The sequence below is a fragment of the Elephas maximus genome, chromosome 19 (genome assembly GCF_024166365.1).
Source record: "Elephas maximus indicus isolate mEleMax1 chromosome 19, mEleMax1 primary haplotype, whole genome shotgun sequence".
NCBI lineage: Eukaryota > Metazoa > Chordata > Mammalia > Proboscidea > Elephantidae > Elephas > Elephas maximus.
This window is the reverse complement of record NC_064837.1, coordinates 12,551,758-12,558,801: the sequence shown is the minus strand read 5'-3', so window position 1 is coordinate 12,558,801 and position 7,044 is coordinate 12,551,758. Positions and strand designations below refer to the sequence as shown.

Here is a 7,044-nt window from a genome sequence, read left to right as displayed (position 1 = left end):
TCCAATAAAGAAATTTATTTGAAATAAAGCACTTATGCCAAATACATCTTCTGAACAAGACTGGAGACTATTCATTAACAATTCTGTGTTAGGATAACCTAAAATAGCTATGAGATTAAAAGTATCACTGTTTTAATTGGTTCATTTGAGGAAACAGTAAAATGAAAATAAAAGTTCAGATATTTTAGAAAAAAAAAAAAAACAGAAACACTCAGGTTTGTATTTTTCTCATTCAAAAGAGTTCCCCCCGCTCGGCGGTCACTGCAAAGCTATCTTGATTCCGGAAAATATGTACTCCTTTTGACCCCGACGTGATTTGAACACGCAACCTTCTGATCTGGAGTCAGACGCGCTACCGTTGCGCCACGAGGCCTTCTCGAACGCCGCCGCTTCGTGGGTCTCGTGAACAGATGTATCATCAGCAACCAAGGGTGGAGTTTTGTTCTCAAGCTCCGCCCCCAAAGTTTGGAGTTGTTTTCCCAGCCCGGAACTGACTAGAGGCGCCGGCACATAGGCATTATTTACTTCTTTAAATAATATTTTATTGTGTTCTCAGTGAAGGTTGGTCGGTGACACCGCTTACATTCTTCACAGCTGCACACAGGAATTTAAGTCTTCCTCTGGGGAATGACAAAGAGGTGCAGATTGTGTTTAGGTGCGCTTGGGTTAAGGCCCAATCTTTTAACCGAGGGTGCATTGAGCTCTATCGATAAAATCGATAGAGATGCGAATTTTATGTGTTTGGGACTTTTTTTCCTACGGATAAATTATTATGGTCTCACTGCATTCTTTGTCCCCTAGACGAATCCTAGATTTAATCTATACTCTGCCGGTGAGTCAGGAAACTTCTAGTTAGCGTCCCTAGACCTCGGTTTTCTCATCCGTAGACTGGGTATAATCACAGTCTCCCGTGGGGTGACTGGCGCGCGTTAGCGGTGATGGGAGCCGCGCGCCTCTTACTCAAGGGCGCTCTGCGCGCCACTAGTTGCTTCCGCCTGGACCCTCAGACTCACTTGTGCCAGTCCCTTCATTTAACCCTGGCTCAGCCCCGGAGTCGTGTCACTGGGGCCACGACTCTGTCAACGTCTGTAACGTTGGCAATGTCCAAGGCCAGGCCGCAGCCAGCTGGCGTTGCTGGTACAGCGGCGCGCACGGCTGCATCCCGAGGGGCTGGGCCAGGTTCAGGTCCCAGCCAGCGCAGATCTACCTCTTTTTTTTTTTTTTTTTCCTCTCGTTCCCTGAGTCCCTGTGTTGGGCGACGAGGGGTGTCATGAGGATCGCTCCCTTCCAGGGGACCTGCTCTGCTACGCCCGCCATCTCCGCCCAGCCGTAGGTTCCCAAAAGCCCTACTCTTGATAGATGCGCCCTCGCAGGCTTCTCCCAGCGAGAACAGCGCGCCGGGACCTGGGCCGGGACCGCCTGCTCTGCCCGCTCCCCTTGCAAATCAGACACAAGAAGGAGGAGGCGAACGAAAACAAACAAAAAAGCAGTCTTGACATGCCGGACCGTGAGGGCACCGGCCTGGGACCGCGCGTCGTGTAGAGGGTGGGGGGAGGCTGAAAGTTCCTTGCTCAATTTCAAGCTGAGACTTGGAAAAAAAAAAAAGATAAATTAGCCACACATTTAAGATGCAAGTTACTTGAAGGAAAAAACAGAAATTTAGAATGTGAGCTCGAGAGTCAGGACAAACTCCCCCAATGCCTTCCTCTCTTTTGTCTTCCTTCCAAGGCTCAGGACAGGTATGTCCTAAATAAGTAGAATTTTTTTTTTTTTTTTAGTGGACTTTAAAATAGGAAAGAGTGGGAGGAAAATGTCGCTTACTCTCCCCGTCGGGGAATCGAACCCCGGTCTCCCGCGTGACAGGCGGGGATACTCACCACTATACTAACGAGGAAGTAGCTTACTTTCGACCTCTAGTCTAAGCCCTTGGTCAGAGGCCTTCACCAAGCGCAGCGCGCAAAGCGGGCATCACCTGGAGATTCCGGCCTTCCCACCATTAGTAAATGCTGAACAGAAAACCACGCACATCCCAGATTACGACCGAGCGCGAGTCCCTAGGAGGGCAGAAGAGAGCTGGAGGGTCCGAGAGACACCAGCCAGAGAGGCTCCAAGATTGCAGAGGTTCGAGTTCTGAGAGTCCCAGAATTCTCCCGAACGCATGCCACTTCACTAACTGTCACTCTCCGCTGTAGGTTGGCTGGCATCAGTCAAACCGAGATCAGGGCTCTGGAGGCCGGGGCGAGGCACCAAGCAGGAAGGCCGGGGCAGAAAGTCATCTCGCCCAAGTCGGTACACGCCTCCACTCTTCCTCACACGCAGCCGGACTACGCCCCGTGAGCTTCCTCCCGCTTCCGAGCTGTCCAGTCGGAACGACCAGAGCTCAGGGCAGTCACACCCCCTCCAACCACTCGTTCATAGCGATGACTTTCCAGTTCCACCTCTGCAGCGCGCTGAAGCAACAGATATCTCGGGGCACTTTAATTCCAGCGAAAAAAGCAAAACAGGGCTCGTCCGGGATTTGAACCCGGGACCTCTCGCACCCGAAGCGAGAATCATACCCCTAGACCAACGAGCCGACGTGTAGAGTTGACCGAGGACTCCTTTAGAGGTCTCCCAGTCTTGCCGCGGTCTTGGGGTCACTGCAGGGAGGGAAGGGTCTAGGCGTGCGCTCTGGGCTCACCGGTACCGCAGCAGGGAATACTGAGCAGGGTTCTGAGAACCTCTCCCAGCTCCGGGTCGGTGAGCTCCAACTCCTCGCAGGAAATAGCGTTGGGCGAGTGGGAAGGAAGGGTCTCGGCTTCACCCCGGTGCCTCTCTTCAGGGTCTGCCTTCAACACCCGGATTCCCGCTCTACCCATCGTCAAGGTCTCGGCGCCAGTCCTCGGTCCCAGCCCCTGTTGCAGAGCTTTGAAGACTAGCGATAGAGTTGCCTGGCTTCGGGACAGGCTGAGGGACGATTAGCCGGCCCTGAAATCCCTAGGTGAATAACAGCCCCTTCCTTGTATCTGTCCGTCCCCTTGGAGTGGCGGACTGGGCGAGCACTGGGCCGGACCCCAGGGTAGGCCACGGTTTCTCCAGACCGCGTGGCGGAGTCCAGGCGAGGATTCAGAGAGAGTAATTCCTGGGACCATGAAGACCTGCGGAGGAGGCGTTACTGAGCTGGGTGACAGGCTCAGTCGGGGAAGGGGACCAGCTTTCCAGCCTGCGGGAGTGGAGAGGGGTGCCAGTTCATGCCACCAGGGCCGTCCCTAACGTCCAACACACCTGCTAGCACTGGTCCCGAGGGCTCCCTGCCTGTAAGATTAGGCTCTCCCTTCCCTCCCGTCTAGCCTCGGCTCTTCAGTTCCTCCTAGATGGCTCAGAAGGAGACCCTTCTACCCGCCACCTAAGACCCCCAGAAGGTAAGGTGCTCTAGGCAAGCACCCACGTGGAGCTGGTCCAACTCCAGCAGGCCCAGTTTTGGGACCGCCCAGTCTCAGGGCTGCTAGTTGAGCCTCTTAGCTCTTAATACACTCATCATATTCTTCCCTGAGGGCTACCAAGAGCCCTGGCAAGGTCTGGTGGGGTCGGCTGCAGGCCCTATATCCTGCTTTCCCTCAGCTGAGAGGGAGTTCTGGTGAGCCCTCCCAGTATTACGATTCTGACCTGCCTGCTGTGGCACTCGACCAGCCTGGGAGCATCTCTGGGCTGCCAAACCATTTTTTCCCACGCCCTAGTTGTGTGATTTGTGGGAAAATACTCAAACCCCATGTACCCTTGAGGTGGGGAGACTCTAATGAAGGGTTCAGCTGTTTTTCTTCTTTCCCAGGTGTCTCTGGCCAGACAGCGGGGAAGGACAGCGGTGGGCAGCCCACCCCAAGCCTTTGAGGTCATGAGAAGGCACCAAGGGCTGATATTTTGGTATACCTCCTTGTCTAATTCCTATCTCCCTCCGCTTGGACCGCAGCTTTCCCAGTGCTTCCCCACCCCCACTCCCACCCCCACCCCAGCCACGTTTCAGGCACTTAATCTGCACTGAGGTTGAGGCATAAATCCTTTATAGAACATGATGAAATCTATGGCCCCTCTTCCTAGAAAAATGCATACAATATCAGGGAGTTCACAGATACCCTGAAGCCTCATCCATGGACCCCACTTTTAGAATCTAAAAACTAAGGTTAAATAGTTGATCATTGCTGAAACTTTGGTGGAAGAGTTTTACACTTTATTTAACACGAGTCAAACTTTACACTGCAAAGTTGAGTTCTAACGTGTAACTTTCAGTAGTCACAATCATCTGAAAAAAAAATTGGGTAGGAAAGGGTGAGAAGATATTCTTAGGGAATTTGTGGTGGTGGTACCCCCTAAAAAAGAACCCTGATATGCTGGATTTCTCTCTTTTACAGACTCCATCCAATCAGTTACCCAGTCCTATTGTTTTCTTTATCCTAAACATGTCTTGAATATGTCCCCTTCTCTCCACCTCTCCTACAACTTCCCTGGTGTAGTAAACCTTTGGCATTTCTGCAGCCGACCCCTGCCCCAGTCCACACACACTCTCTGATCCCTCCTGTTGTTTTTCTACAGAGCAATTATTAGCATATGCTTTAATTTCGGAAACCCCGGTGGTGTAGTGGTTAAACGCCATGGCTGCTAGCCAAATAGGACTGGCAGTTCAAATCCACCAGGCGCTCTTTGGAAACTCTTCTATAGGGTCGCTGTGAGTCAGAACTGACTCGACGGCAACGGGTTTGGTTTGTTTTACATAATTTCATTTTTATTTTGTTATGTTTATTACCTGTCTCTTCCACCCCTCCCCCAATATAAACTCCAGGAGGAAGAGATTTTCTCCTGTTTCGTTCCCTGGTGTATTCCCAGAGCCCAGAACAATGCCTGGTACGGAGCAGTTGATTAGTAGAACAGATGGCAGATACCTTTTTGGTCTTAAGACTTAGCTCACCTTACCCAGAAAGCCTTCCCTGACCACTCTCCACCTGCAGACCCATGAGACGCCACTTCTTGGTGTTCCCACAGCACCCTGTCCCTCTCTGTCGCTGCGCTTAGTGCACTGGGTTGTGACTGTGTTTTCCGGTGTTTTAAGAGGCTGTGCCTTATTCATCTGGTGCGGTGTCCAGCCCAGTGCTTGGCACAAACGTGTTTCCGCCGTGCTGCATCATCTGTTTGACCTGTCACCTGGAGATAACAATTCCTTCAAACATTTATTCCTGGGCCAAAGGATGGTGTCTAGACCTTTCTGCCTTTCTTCCAAGGAGGTTTTAGGACGTGCAGACAGCCCACGGATCCTACCTTTCGCCTCCTTCTCCCCAGCATTTACTTCCACCCTCATCAGCCTGGCTTCAGAGACGCTCCTTGCCCTTTCACACCAGGATCCCTGGAGACCCCACCACGGATGGCTCTACCTTCTGCTTCTGCACCCTCCCTGTCCACAAGACCCCTTGGGCTCCCTCCTGCAGGAAACCAGAGGGCGCCAGAGCAGCCATCTCCTACCGCTAACTCCTCACCTTGATTGCCCACTTGTGGAGAGGAGTAGAGAGAACTCCAGTCAAGGGCCTGATAAGGGTCTGCACTTAGAAGCGCACTGCCCGCCCTCCAGAAAAGAACTCCAAAGCCAAAAGACAGCAAAACAAGCCGACTTCAGGCTCTAGAGGGAGTACTAGCGGTGTAGCGGAAGAAGCCTGGGTGACGGGACAGCTCCTCTCGCGGACGTTAGGATGGCCGCCTGGGGCTAGCCCACCAGCCGAGTGTGGCGCCAGCTGGCCGAAGGTAGGTATGGGCCTGCGCAGGACTCTTGCCCTGTTCGGGGGCTGCTACTTCAGCAGGAAATTTGGGTGATTTGAGCGCGGAACTGGGACCCTTGCACGCTCCAGAATAAAAACAATGTAAGAAATGTGGGTTCAGCAATAAAACGAGCGACCATCTCTTCGCTGAATAAAGGCACCGCTGGGATTCGAACCCAGGATCTCCTGTTTACTAGACAGGCGCTTTAACCAACTAAGCCACGGCGCCGACGCTGCCAAGGTGTTTCTGGAAACTGCCCTACAGGAGTATACCACTCAGGGCCTGGACACATCCTGTTTTTCAGATTTTTCTAGAACTAATTTGGTCAATCTGCAGGTTTTACTCCACGCATCCATCCAATGGAATCCCCCATTGTTTTTAAAAGAAATACATCGAAGATCTCAGCAGCAGCCCCAAGGTAGGCGGTCCCATTCCCGGGGCCTCGGATTCTGGAAACGGAGGAATTTCAGGGGGTGCAGGCTGGACCATGGAAAATTATGTGATCACTAAGTCGAAGAAAAACAACTCGTAGTCGGCAGGATTCGAACCTGCGCGGGGAGACCCCAATGGATTTCTAGTCCATCGCCTTAACCACTCGGCCACGACTACTCGCGCCTACGGGGCGGCTTTGAGCTGTCCCTTTGCTAGTTTCCAGGCACCGTGAACACTTCACTCCCTTCCCTGCCACGTTCCTTTCGGTTCCGGGCCTGCAAGGGCCGGCTGGCCTCGGCTGGGAAGCTGACGGTGCAAATGCCGAAGAACGGCCTTTCGTTCGCGGCCCCGCCCCACTACCGTCCGCCTTTCTGGGGTTTTTCTCCCGGATCTTCCCATTCTCCGCCGGTTTCCAGCAAGGCGCTCTCCGGGAAGGTGGGGGGAACGTTCCTCCCACCCCAGCCATGAAGTCTCCCAATTCCAGTCCTCGGAGTGCGCAAGGAACTCAGGTTGTTGTGAAGCAGTGACTCCAGGTAGAACCTTCTACGCGAGAGCAGGGAAAAAAAACTTTGTGGCCCGTACGGGGATCGAACCCGCGACCTTGGCGTTATTAGCACCACGCTCTAACCAACTGAGCTAACCGGCCCGCTGGGAAAGCAGAGCCCTCTTTTCTCCATATGTGGCAACTGTAAATTCCAAACCTGCAACAGATTCAATAACAATACTTGCTGCGTGGACCTGAAGGCACTCCAAAGGCCTCCCAAAAGCAAATTAGAACCGATCCCTGACGACCAAAAAAGGAGTGCCCTCTGAACAGCTCAAAGAGGTGTGGTT

General features: G+C 52.8%; 6 non-coding genes across 6 annotated transcripts; all 6 read right to left on the bottom strand.

Moving 5' to 3' along the window:
- Window positions 1-301: 301 nt before the first annotated feature.
- Window positions 302-373, bottom strand: TRNAW-CCA (transfer RNA tryptophan (anticodon CCA)). The gene has a single exon. It is a non-coding gene; the product is annotated as a tRNA-Trp (tRNA).
- A 1,449-nt stretch (window positions 374-1,822) lies between these two features.
- TRNAD-GUC (transfer RNA aspartic acid (anticodon GUC)) lies at window positions 1,823-1,894 on the bottom strand. Its single transcript has one exon. It is a non-coding gene; the product is annotated as a tRNA-Asp (tRNA).
- Window positions 1,895-2,503: 609 nt separating this feature from the next.
- On the bottom strand, window positions 2,504-2,575 carry TRNAP-CGG (transfer RNA proline (anticodon CGG)). The gene has a single exon. It is a non-coding gene; the product is annotated as a tRNA-Pro (tRNA).
- Window positions 2,576-5,932: 3,357 nt separating this feature from the next.
- Window positions 5,933-6,006, bottom strand: TRNAT-AGU (transfer RNA threonine (anticodon AGU)). Its single transcript has one exon. It is a non-coding gene; the product is annotated as a tRNA-Thr (tRNA).
- Window positions 6,007-6,305: 299 nt separating this feature from the next.
- On the bottom strand, window positions 6,306-6,387 carry TRNAS-AGA (transfer RNA serine (anticodon AGA)). Its single transcript has one exon. It is a non-coding gene; the product is annotated as a tRNA-Ser (tRNA).
- A 395-nt stretch (window positions 6,388-6,782) lies between these two features.
- On the bottom strand, window positions 6,783-6,856 carry TRNAI-AAU (transfer RNA isoleucine (anticodon AAU)). The gene has a single exon. It is a non-coding gene; the product is annotated as a tRNA-Ile (tRNA).
- Window positions 6,857-7,044: the final 188 nt, after the last annotated feature.